Consider the following 13,233-nt stretch of genomic DNA (forward strand, 5'->3'; position numbering starts at 1 on the left):
GTTTTGAGGACAGCTCCTTTTACCTGTCACTACAGATGGTCTGTTTATGTTTTGATTGAGAGCCTTTTTTTGGGTAGCTGAAGAGGAGAAGTCTATCTTATGGCCAACCTCTGGCTGTATATTGGTCATATTACCCAGCAAAACCCAGTATGCAGGTTCATCTGTAACAGTCCTTATGCCACAGATCAACACTGTTGCTTCTACATTAAACAGAAGAGCAGTGACGTGGCCAATAAGCCATACTAAATCCCACTTGTGTTTCACGTATTTATTTAAAACTTAAACAATAAACGTTTGCTTTCAATCAAAACAAATAGCGCATGTATTAACTTACATCGTTTGTGAGCATTTGTATTTGTATTGAATCTTTATTTTAAACATGTTTAAATAAAAACAACTGGGAAAAAAGAGACAAACAAACAAAAGGAAAACAAAGCAAGAATATTTATAAGTAACTTACATGTTCAAAAGGACTAGGAAGAAGCATAAACTTATTTAATCCCACCCCCTTTCCACTATTTAGTAATTAATAGTCAACACTTTTTCTTCCCTCAGAAATTCAATACAATTACATTACATAATGCATGTAATTTTTATTTATTTAACCCCAGTAATATGTCAAAAGATATACAATTTACAGACATATATGCATACTTGTGCACCCACAACACACATATATACACATCACTGTTGTGAAAATAGTGGGTGAACACCCGATCAGAGCCACCTCCTCCCTGATGAGTACGCCTGTGTCACGTAAATAACACGCGATCACCTGAGGTGCAGGAAAATCTAAACACCTGTACCACCACAATAAATAAACAGAACATAAACATTCACTTTGGCTCTTACACACTTTTTAAAACCCTTTTTGTATTTATTTATTTTATTTTTTTTATATGTTAAATGTTTCTTAAACGCACTTTTCTAAACACTATATGACGCAAGGTTTCATTACTCATTCCCAAACCTAACTGACAATCTAAGACCAAAGACCTTGCTTAATAATGATTATACAAAAAAAATAAATAAATAATCGTTGATCAACAATTTTTATCCCTCATTTATGCAAACAAATTGTAAATTGGACCCATGCAAATCGTTTAGTCACGTTGTGTACAAGTGTTCAGTATATATGAGTTTTTAGGTTCAGCCTAAGCTGAAAATATATACACAGCCTAAAGACAAAGCAAAGCACAAAATCAGGATTTTTTTTTATTTTAATTATTTATTTTTTGTTATTAATAATTCCATGTGGTGAAATGATTATTACCCAGGTTGGTTAGATTGCCAATTATTTTCTTGCCAGTCTGGCTTTAATTGAGAATCTCCAGAATTAAGAGTTTTGCCACACAATCAGATGCAGCTGTCAGGTAAAACATCCTAGAGAAGATATTTTGTCTCTTCAATGGTGCATTTCTTATGAAACTTTTGACAATCTCTTTGTCAACATTTCGGTGGCCAATTTTCATTAACTGCATGACAGTGTTTGGATATTTCCACTTTTCCTGGAGTTCATTGTATACTGCCACGCTGACCTCTTCAATGTCCTCCAAGGAGATTTTAAGCTTTTGGGACACAATTTTACCCCAGACTTTTTGGGCAAGCCTCTGTTTAATGGCTTCATCAGTCCCTAGAGGCAATTTCCCTGCTTCATTTGTATTGCTCATTGCGTGCATAACCAGATCTCTTGCAAAGCGTTCCACAAGTTCTCTGTACTCGTCTCGGTTTTTAGATAAAGTAAGTATTCTTTTGGGTAATGCCAGCAGATGTCTGGTGAATGTTGGGACAGTAATATCATCCTCAAGCTCTTCCTTCAGACTTGAAATCAAATGTTTTTCCTTGCACTTATGCGCTTTGTAAAGATTGGTGAAAATGGCTTTCGCAATACTGGGCAGCCTCTTTGGACATAGATCCAAATGTTTTCCCTCAATTTCAGGCCAGATTTTCTCAAGCAGACGATAACAGTTGGGAATCCTTGTGGAGTCTTTGTGTTTAGAGGAGACTTTCTTTAAGGCCCGTGAAACTACCAACTGAGTAAGTGCATAAACAAACATTTTTTCTGCAGACACATCATCAGATGCCAGACTGATGACAGAAGAAGAATCAACTTCTGACTCATGTACAGCTGGAATCACAGGCTTTTCCACGGGACAAGCTTTTATTTTGTCCCAGTGTTTTGTATCAGCTGTGGGCTTTTTCTTCATACAGCTTTTCTTTGGTTCTGCTATGGCTTGGGATTGTGTGTCCACATGCTGAAGACATTTGCCGGCCTCTGTCTTCAGTTCTGCAGTACCTGTTTTTTTTTATTATCACCGCAGTTGTCTACAGATATTTCTTTCAGGATGCTGTCTTTTCCTCCTTTTGCCTCCGTTTCCTTGCATTTATCAACGTCTGACTCATATGCAGCTGGCATTGCAGGCTTTTTCATGGGACAAGCTTCTATTTTGTCCCAGTCTTTTGTATCAGCTGTGGACTTTTTCTTCATACAGCTCTTTCTTGGTTCTGCTGTGGCTGTGGTTTGGGATTGTGTGTCCACATGCTGAAGACTTGCACTGGCCTCTGTCTCCAGTTCCGGAGTTTGTTTTTTTATTATCACCACAGTTGTCTACAGATATTTCTGTTACCATGTCTTCCTTTGCTCGTGTTACCCCTGTTTTCTCATGGGAATCAGCGTCCACTGACTCAAGACACTCCTCTGTCTGTGTGGACACCGGAGCTCCCTTCTCATTGGTTGTCTCTGTTGCATCCACTAACATGTCTGCTCTTTGTGAACTAAATGTGTTTGAATGTTGCTCGCTGTTCTGATGCATGAATGCGCTCTGAACTAAATCGCAGGTGTTTATGGAGTTCTGGAATTCTATTTATCCGGTTGTTCAGTCTGACGTCACTAGCAGTGTCTGGGTCTAAACTCCGCTGCAGGTCCATATATCAAACGATCACTATGGCATTACTGAGAGTTGAAAAACTGTCTAAAGTCTTTCATCTTTAATAAAATGATCAGCGTTCTGCTCTACCAGGTGTAACAATTGAGTTTAACATCCAGGCATCCATGAAAACGGAATTTATGACATTTAACGGAGTTAGAAGTTAGCAGGGAGTTAGCTCGCTAGCTTCTATCTAAATACAATATAGCATGTCCTGACTGCGGGGTTTTGGAAACAAATTAAAACGTACAGCTCTGTTATCACTTCCAGCATAAATGAAGACAGAAAACTAAACAGCAGTGATGTTTGTAGGGTTACTGAAGTTGGGCTAGCTGGTATATAATGATGTGCTACGTGACAGCTAGCGACACAGCTATGTTAGCATAATATAAACAAGCTAACTTTTTTTCCACTCGATAAAAGTTAACGTGAGTGTTGTCGGTGGTCAGGAACAAATGTAATCGCATGGCAGGATGCTGTAAAAGGACCAAACTTCAGCCAGGAGAACAACTGAGATAATCCATCCACAATACGATGTTAGTCATTCATATACTGCTGCATGGGCTGGGCTGTAGTTACATCCTAAGGTTTTAAAAACTGAGCTTAAATAAATGATTAGCGGTAATAAAAGCCGAGGGAGGTCAACAGGGATCACTGACTGTTTTAGGAGCTTTTTGAGATCAAATAGAAGAAAATACGTAACATTAAACATGTTAACAACACAAAAGCCATATTAAACACAGACTACTTTAGACCCGGAAGTAGGATTCGTCGCGTCATCACTGAACAACCGGATTGGCTCGTGTCCTGTAGGCCCCGCCCACTGCCCTTTGATAATTACCAAGCCCCGCCCACATCGAATGACTGTTGCCTAGCAACCGCTAGATGACAGTAGCACGGATGGGCACAGCAACTGTGATGTCATCCAGTGTTCTTTGATCAAAGAGAAGTAAGTGTTGGCTATCTTGTGGGCTAAAATTGTGTCCCAAAATCTTGAAATCTCCTTGGAGAACATGGAAGATCTCACTGTGACAGTATACAATGAACTCCGGGAAAAGTGGAGAGGTGCTGACAATGTCCTGGGGTTTATGAATAATGGAAATCCAAGACTTGACAAAATGATTGTCAGAATTTTCAAAAGTAAGGCCCCATTGAGAAGACCAAATATCTTCTCTAGGATGTTTTCATGTGTACGCTAAAGTTTACCTGACACATGGTGGCGTTACAAAGAAGATTACTCACTTTATTTAAAAGCCCAGAAGAGTAACAAGAACTTGTGGAACTGTTCACTAAAGACCACATGAAATTATTACCAACAAATAATAAAAAACAAAAAATAAAAAAAAGATCTTGATTTTGAGCTTTGTTTTATTTGTCTTCAGATTGTGTATACATTTTCAGTTTAGGCTGAAGCTAAAAACTCATTTATACTGAACATTTTTAAACAACATAACTGTATATTTGAAATAATTCCAATTTTCAATCTGTTTGCATAAATGAGGAATAAAAGTTTCTGATCAATGTTGATTTTTTTACAGTCATTGTTAAGCAAGAACATTTAGATTGTCAGTGACACAGCTGCCATATAGCCGTTTGTTCTCCTCAGTAAATTAAAAACGTGTGCACCCAATTCTTGCTTTTTAAAGTCATTAAAGATACAATACTGTACAATCATACCATTCAGGTAAAAAAAACAAAAAAAACAGTTCAGCTAAATCATTAAAAACCCAAATTCCCATAACACTCATACCCATAAGGAGTGAATCTAAACTTTTCACCACACCTGTATGATTGCACATTTGTCAAGAAATTACTGTTCCTGGTAACCAAATTTGCCCAGCAAAATATAAAGATATGTGGAGGGGCCAACGACTTTGAACATTACCATACATAAAACAAAACTATGATCTCTTTAAGGTCTGCCAATATCAAACATTAAAATAGTTGACAGCAAAGGGTCCACAATTAAAAAGTTTTTCTAGCAATACAAAGTGCTGTGTCACCCCTAAGGTTCAAACATGTAAAGTCAAACACACACTTGTTTCATAGCACATGAAAATAAAAACTAACTAACTATTAAATCATGATACATCCTAAGTGCAGAGCCAGCACTGGATAGTTCAGGTGTACTATAATCAAGCGGTAATGACAAGAACTGCTAAGATACCAAGAACATACCCACAGAAACAAACAATGCTGTTACCAATATTTTTATCTGTACGATATCAATGGAACTGATAATATGAAATATTAGTCAGATATTGCTTTTTTTTCTAGTATGAATATAAAAAGAAATAAATTAAATAATTACTGAAGTGTATGCAGTTAGTTACAGACAATTGCAGCAGTGAAATTCTGGTTTGCATTTCTACTTTTTACATTCACTGGAAACCTCATCTATAACATCTGATTAGAAAATTACCTCATGTTTAACATTTGGCTGGAAAAAATAAGTAAAAGTAATGAAAAATGTGAGGGCTGATTTGAGTATCCTGGTCTCTTCCAGTGCGTATTTCCATATCAAATCTAACTGAGGCACCAGCTATACCACATTTCTCTCTTACTTAATGATGACCTGTTCATCAATGTGATCTGGCTTATGTGAATTCGCACTACGCCTTAAAATCTTGGAGTCTCTCTAAAATGTAAGAATTGTTCTCCTACATATTCATGCCCCATCTTAGCTTAAAGATCTCACAGTGCTGTATAACCCCAGCAGAGCACTGAAGCTCCTTCCATCCTTTCTCCAGAACATCACGGCTCTTTGAGGATAGCAACCTGTAGCGTGGAAGCTGACTGGAGAGGAGGGAGTCTTCTGGAGGACAGAAAATGAGGGAAGAACTGCAAAGAGAAAGTAAAAACAGACACATGTTAGATTCTGAGTTGTAATCTACCTTGGAAAAAGAAAGCCATGTTACTTTTTCTCTTGATGTATACATCAGATTATGTGATCTCATTATCCCATTCTTTTAGCAGTGTGGTGGGTAAAATAAATTAAACTGGACATAACATTGATATGTACTCTAAATTCCACTTTGGACTGGATTTCAACAATGATTTATACGGAACAGTTAAAGGCCACAAACCTTGGTTAGCAGTTATATTTTTGACAAGTTAAGTCCTTGTTAACCAGTAGGGAGTATTGCAAAGCGGAATGATTAATGATGCTGCTTCTCCTGTGTCTGTAAATCAAAATATATATTGTGTAGAGGTGGAATATTACAGTTACAACCATTTGGGTCCACTTGAAGAGTTAGAGCAATTAATAAAACTTGTTCAGAGTAATCACCTTTATCCAATGATGAAACATTGGCAGTGGTCTGTTCCAGTAGGACAAAGTTTGAATTGTGAAACTTGAATATTCAATACAAAAGTGCACCAAAGCTGACAGTACCTAGTAACCCATCACCTAATTTTTATAACTAGTTTATAGCTTATTAAATTTTCTATATTTATGGTCTATTTTCTGAAAATTATAGGTAATATATTGTAACAATCAGAGGAAACATAAAAATATATTTTACTTGAAATAGAAAGGACCAAAACATCATGTTAATCCACTGATCTTGGACTGGATTTTATGTAGAAAATAACTGATCATCAGTAGCACATTTTTTTCACACCCATGTCATGTCAGAGAGAAAAGACAGAAAGAAAAATTCAGTGGCAACTACGAAGATGAGAAGAACCAGAACAACCACTGCAGAAGTGACAGAGATCATCATGTCAGCAGGCGTTTCTACTCAATAAAAGATGAGTAAAAAAAAAGTAAAAAGATCATAATGTGTATACAGTAGCCCCTTCCTGTTTTCACACGGAGCATAGGGTACTGTAATCTGTCTGGAAGGTCACATTATGGTTATAGAAAATCTCTCCTTTAGACACATTCATGGATGTCCTTCCATCTTTCCTCCTGAAGATCGTGGCTCTCTCAGGGTAGAAACTTGTAGCTGGCAGCTGACTGGAGAGGAGGGAGTCTTTAGGAGAAGAGACACTGAAAGAATAACTGCTGAAAAAGAGCTGTTTAACTTGTGTCATACTGGGACCTTTCTGTGCCACTTTTTTTATTCGTATGAAAGCCATTTCCACCGTGTTGGGTGTAATATAGCGAAACTTGCCACCCGGTTTCGTTTTTGTAAGATTCAAAATTTCAGTCTGATTTTCTTACATCAGCCTAACACGGCTTAGCAGCAAAAATACTCACACTGAACACCCTAGGGACCGTTTTGGGCCCATTGACTTCCATTATAAACGCTATTTTTCACTGCAGAATTATTACCGTTAATGTCTTGGTGATTACTTATGTTTCCGTTTCGTTTTGGTCTATGGGCCTTAGAGTTGTAATTTTTTTATTTGTCCACCGGGTGGTGCCCTTGCTCCACATTTGACCCCGGGCTGGAAAACAGCGGGCTGCTTAGACAGACCTGTGGGAAGCGAAGCCTCATTTCCGGCGTGCAGCAGCGGCTTCGCCCGCTGATCGGGCGGGACCATTTTCGGTCCCTAGGACCATGAGAGGGTGCATTTTTTTTTTTAGTCAACAGGAAATGACGTATTTGTTGTCACGTGGTATCGGACGTGTGGGCTGGAAAAAGGAGTCCCCGGTGATCGTGCCCCGGTCATCGTCGCGACTTACCCCGGGAAGATGCACTTTTTTCGGCCTAGAGGAGGAGCATTTGCCGCCTGGAGACCATTTTCTGGTCCTGAAAAAAAAAATAAAAGGCGATCGAAATGAATGTTGGTGCCAATCTTTAGTCCATCTAAAGGCCTAATTATAATAACAATTGAATATTACCTCAAATGTTTTTTTTGGAAAATATTCAAGTTTTTTGTTTTTTGGGGCAAAAAAAAGCAGTGCGCTCATCAGAATCAGAATCAGAATACTTTATTGATCCCTGGGGGAAATTATTTTTTGTTACAGTGCTCCATTTTAAACCAACATTAAGACAAGATAGACAATACGCTAACTAAGAATAGTACAATAAATGTGACGAAACCTGGATATAAAGGGTTAAAATCCGCGAAATGTAATTAAAACTTGACATGAATATTTCAAGAAGAAGTAGGTCTAAAAGATTGGCTAATTTAAAGTGGAATAAAATATTAATATATACATTTTTTATAGCACTTTTTGGGCGTGGTCGATTAGGACCGATAGTGTGTGCATTTTATGAAATGCGCTCCTGCAAAAAAAATAAAAGTGGATCGAAATGAATGTTGGTGCCAATCTTTGGTCCATCTAAAGGCCTAATTATAATAACAAACAAATATTACTTCAAATGTTCTTTTTGGAAAATATTTAGTTTTTTGTTTTTTGGGGCTAAAAAAAACAGGGCGCTCATGTAATAAAACTGGGATTTAAAGGGTTAAAACAACGAAAATATAATTAAAACTTTATATGAATATTTCAGGGAGAAGTAGTTTTAAAAGACTGACCAATTTAAAGTGGAAAAAAATATGAATATATAATCTTTTTATTGCACTTTTGGGGCGGGACCTTTTTGGGTCCCCAGGGCGCTCAACGTAAGTTTTTTAAAGTATGACACAAAAAACAAATGAATGATACATCTTTTTAAACTGTGTAAATAAATCATGCTCCATCATCTGATGCTATTTTTTCCTTGTAATAACACAGGATTAACAAGATTCTGTACTACACTGATGAAAGCAGAAAAATCCTTCCCAAGTAGTTTACATATAATGACTCTCTACTGAAGATGCTTTGCTGAAATCATAGACAGAGATGGGCAGCAACGCGTTACTTGTGTTACTTGTAACGCGTTACTGTAATCCGATTACTTTTTTTGATAAACGAGTAAAGTAAGGGATTACTATTGCAAAAACGGTAATTAGATTACTGTTACTTTCCCGTAAGCACGCTGCGTCACTGCGTTACTAAAACCCTGATTTTCTTGCGAGAGTGTCTCATGACAATCAATCAATCAATTTCAAAGAACCTTTTTAAAAATGGTTCTTTAAAGAACCTTTTTTAAAAAGCTCCTTCAAATGGTTCTTTAAAACAACCATTTTAAAGAACCTTTGAGTGGTTCTTTAAAAAACCATTTTAAATCTTTCAAAATAAAATGCATCATAAATTGAATTTGAGTAGGGTAAAATAAATACGAGCACAGCATAGACATATATTAATGGTTTGTCATTTTGTAGTTACCAAAAGACAAAAAGGCATTTTAACCCTCAGCACAACATCACTACTAATACATGTCACATATTAGTGTTTTAAACAGTAATAATTAAATATATTGGCTATACTATAAATAAATATATATAAATACTATATCTACAGATAACACAACAAATAATACATGTATTGTTTAATTAATAAAACATCAGAAAGTGATAAAACACATTAGAAATAGCAATAGCTTCATAACAGACCAATAAATCAACACATTTTCATCAGCAGATGTTTGCATGTTCAGTAAAAATATTTCAACAACAAGTTTATGATTAAAATGATCAATGAACTTCAGCCTTACGCTATGTAATGTACGTTTCATGTTGTACTCATGGTCCTTGGTTAGTCCAGTTTAGGATAATGTCTCTGACGTATGTTTCATATCAAATATATGTCATATCAAAACAAGCCCACACCTGCAGTTGTTTCAGTTTTTCACTGGTGTTTCCTGTCAGCTGGTCAACCTCTCAGGCGGACATCCATATCAGCCAACCAAACGACAAGTTCCTCCCTTTGTGCTTCAAATCCCTCTCACTCTGAGACAAGAAGCTGAAAGAGAGAGAAAAGAGTCAATTATAAAGAAGAGAGAAAAGTGAAACCCTCCTCAGAAGGTCTGACTCGCATACCTGCAGTTGACCTGTGATGGACTCCAGTTTGGCGTTCATGTCATCCCTTGCTGTTGCCAGTAGCCGAGTCTGCAGGGTGCCCTGGAAGAAATGAGTTAATGTTCGACTCCTCCTGGTCAGGCTCTCCAGCTGGATGAGCCGAGGTCTCCCCTCTCGCCGCTGCCTCTGAACACAGAAACACAAATTTCATCTGAAGCAGGAGGTGCAGATTTTTTTTTGCTATTCTTTTCTAAATCCAGGCTAGATCACGTGGAGGTAGGGCTGGGCCATATTATACCGTTCACGGTAATACCGGTATAATGTTAGGCAACGATAGGAAAATGAAATATCGCGATAGAATGGGAGTAAAACGCGCATGCGCAGTGCCTTTGTTTTCATACGCACATGGCCGATTGTTGAGTGAAACAGATGAACCAGAATTGGTTTGTAAAAATGGTGCAACTTCCGTGATGTGGAACTGGTTTGGTGTTTGTCCGTCAGATACACAACAAAGCACATTTTTTTGCAGAACATGCAAGCGGCCGTTGTTATTGTCATATTTGTCGGACTAAGATGCTCTTAAATCTGGGAGTAATCTGGGTCCTAAACTCAGGTCAAACAACACTGCAGCATCACTTAGAGTTAAAAACTGTATAAATTCTTTCATCTTTAATAAAACGATCAGCATTGCTGCTTTACCAGGTGTAACTATAAAGTTTAACTTCCAGGCATCCATGAAAACAAAAGTTATTACATTTAACGGAGTTAGAAGTTAGCAGGAAGTTAGCTCACTAGTTTCGCTAGTTACCTAAGCATGATATTGCATGTTCTGACTGAGAGATTTCTGAAAAAAAATCAAACGTACAGCTCTGCTATCACTTCCAACATAAATGAAGACAGGAAACTAAACAGCAGTGACGTTTGTAGGGTTACTGAAGTTGGGCTAGCTGGTATATAATGATGTGCTACGTGATCGCTAGCGACACAGCTATGTTAGCATAACATAAACAGTGAAGCTGGAGGACGAACACTAACACTTTTCAACTTATAAAAGTTAACGTTAAAGTTCCTGATAGTTAGAGACAAATGCAATCGCATGGCAGGATGCTGTAAACGGACCAAACTTCAGTCAGGAGAACAACTGAGATAATCCATCCACAATACAAGGTTAGTTATTAATATACTGCAACAACATGGGAACAGAGCAGCTGCCAGAGAATTCACCATTAATGAATCAATGGTACAGAAGTGGAGGAAGCAAGAAGAATGAGTTTAATAAAGTTTGATTTATCTGACTGCTTTGTTTCGCTTAATGTGCCTTATAATCCTGTGCACCTTATGGTCCGAAAAATACGTACTGCACACTGCAGTTTAATGTTGCAAAGCACCTCTTTTTAACTTCAGTGGATATTATACATGGTTATGCTCAGGATGTGTCAGCCCATTTCTACTGGAAATGCCTTTTGGTTAAACTTTCAGCAAGGAATTTGCATTTGCACTGTTACATTTTTATAAAGCTTTAATGTACATAAAAACCAGCTTCTTGTTTAAGTGAAAATAAATGGAAGGTTGTCTTTTTGCGCTAGTAATGTTGTGGAGTTGTTTTTTGTCTCGCATCAATTATATCGTCGGTTATATCGTGATAAATATTTTTGGCCATATCGCCCTGCTCTACGTGGAGGTATTTGGAAAACTTTTTTGGCCAGTGGACGACTGTTGTCTTGCAGAAAGTCAAATCAAACATATGCGATACACAATCAATTCACAAGAACACATAAAAAATAAGTCCAGTTCTTGCCTGATTTCAAGTGAAATCTCCATCAAAACAGGGTGACAGAAGTAAAACGAGTGCACAAAGCCTCACTTTGTACAAGCCTGCTATTACAGTTCTCCTCTATGCAGACGACTTTCCTGTTTTCAAGGCACAACTTGGATCTGCTGTACAAATCTTATGGATACACACTAAATGAAACAATAGTGTGCACGACTCCAGATTCTGATCCCTCATCCTAATATGGTCCCAACATAGCAACAGCAATAAAGCAAATATTGAGGCTTCAAAATACAAAGTCCATAAACCAATGGCTGACATGGGTTTTATCATAAGGGTGATAAATATACAGATTTCAGTCTGTCTCAGAGATTTGATGTTCATTTACCTGCAGATGCACTATACGTGCCTGTTCCATGGTTTTTCACAACATTTTGCATATCACTATTTAATACAGGAAGTAGGTGAACTAAAACAAATCATCGTTCTTTGTGAGAGGACCATATTAATGAAACAAACCTCAATGACATCATAGGGATCCCTAAAGATGCTCCTGCTGCTTCTCTTCCTCCTCATCCTAAGCTTCCTTCTTCTTGTCCTCGCCTTCCATCCAATTGTAATTCAACCTAATTGTGTTTCTCCCCCTCCTCTTCCTCATTTTGTTGGAGCTGTGAACACAATTAATGTGAATCTGGATTAATTTGTGCAAACAAGAAAAATCTACAGCTTTTTGGTCAGAGGTGCTCTTGTGATTTAAGCCGGGTAGAGTAGATTTATGTGTTGATGCTACCTGCTTCAGCTCTGGCTGCTGAGTGGTATTTTCACCCTGGCTGGATTACAAACTTTAACCATGTGCTGAACTTTGGCCCAGCGTTGATACCTCTTGTTAGTATAACGACCTCTTCTTAGCTTGTATGTATGATGTATGATGGTGGATAAATGAAATATACAAAAAAAACTATATTACAAAAGAACATCTATCTTGGAAACATCAAATGACCGGAGCATAACTTGTCAACTAGTCCGAAACTAAGTTATGCAGGAACAGTCAAAGACACACCTTCTCATGTTTGAAACCATTGTTTGAAAGGTTCTTTGTGGCACCAAAAAAGGTTCTTCTATGGCATCAGTCTAAAGAACCACGTTCTATTCATTTCTATATAATTCGATTAGACAATAAAGAGTTATCTAATCTAATTATTCATTCAAAACTCTTATGCATAGCTGCATTTTATACAGCTCATACAGAATTCAAAGTACAGGTTCATGTGAGTATTTAATGTACGGCTCAGATCTACAGGATTTCAGAGTTTCTAGATCAGACACAGAGCTCACAACAGGCTTCAGGCATGCAATTGAACCACATATTTTAGAAGCCAAAGGTTCAAATTATCTGGGAGCAGCTTCACTTAATTATAACAGTGGTTTTGTTAGGAAAACAGTTTCTGTATACCGGATACTAAATTGCGCTGACGTCAACGGCTAACGTATCTAGCTAATCGCTACTGTTAGCACAACATCAACAGCAAGCTACAATGACGAGTAACAAAAACAAAACAGTAATAAGGTTTTAATGAAAATGTTTTACCTTTTCCAACAGTCCCAGAATCCACAGCTTCAAAGTCCAGCAGGTACTGAAGACTGTTATCCGTTTCGCTGTCACCGTCCGTGAGTTTTTTTTCCCCGAAAGGTCAAGGCCCGCCGCTCGCGCACTCTGTCTGCGCATGCGCATCCCAA

At 37.6% G+C, this 13,233-nt stretch overlaps 1 long non-coding RNA gene across 3 annotated transcripts; it reads right to left on the bottom strand.

The window, feature by feature from the left end:
- Positions 1-227: 227 nt before the first annotated feature.
- LOC146548666 (uncharacterized) lies at positions 228-13,216 on the bottom strand. Of its 3 annotated transcripts, XR_014890496.1 has the most exons (6): positions 13,085-13,216; positions 12,016-12,164; positions 9,747-9,911; positions 9,537-9,669; positions 7,561-7,627; positions 228-5,768 (listed from the first exon to the last, which is right to left on the bottom strand). It is a non-coding gene; the product is annotated as an uncharacterized LOC146548666 (long non-coding RNA). The 3 variants fall into 3 exon arrangements; XR_014890495.1 differs by having other exon boundaries at positions 228-7,627; XR_014890494.1 differs by lacking the exons at positions 228-5,768; positions 7,561-7,627 and having other exon boundaries at positions 9,053-9,669.
- Positions 13,217-13,233: the final 17 nt, after the last annotated feature.

This window comes from Mchenga conophoros, linkage group LG22, assembly GCF_057382185.1.
Source record: "Mchenga conophoros isolate Kocher_MC1m ecotype Shallow Benthic linkage group LG22, M_conophoros_male_GT1.1, whole genome shotgun sequence".
In the NCBI taxonomy this organism is placed as follows: Eukaryota; Metazoa; Chordata; class Actinopteri; order Cichliformes; family Cichlidae; genus Mchenga; species Mchenga conophoros.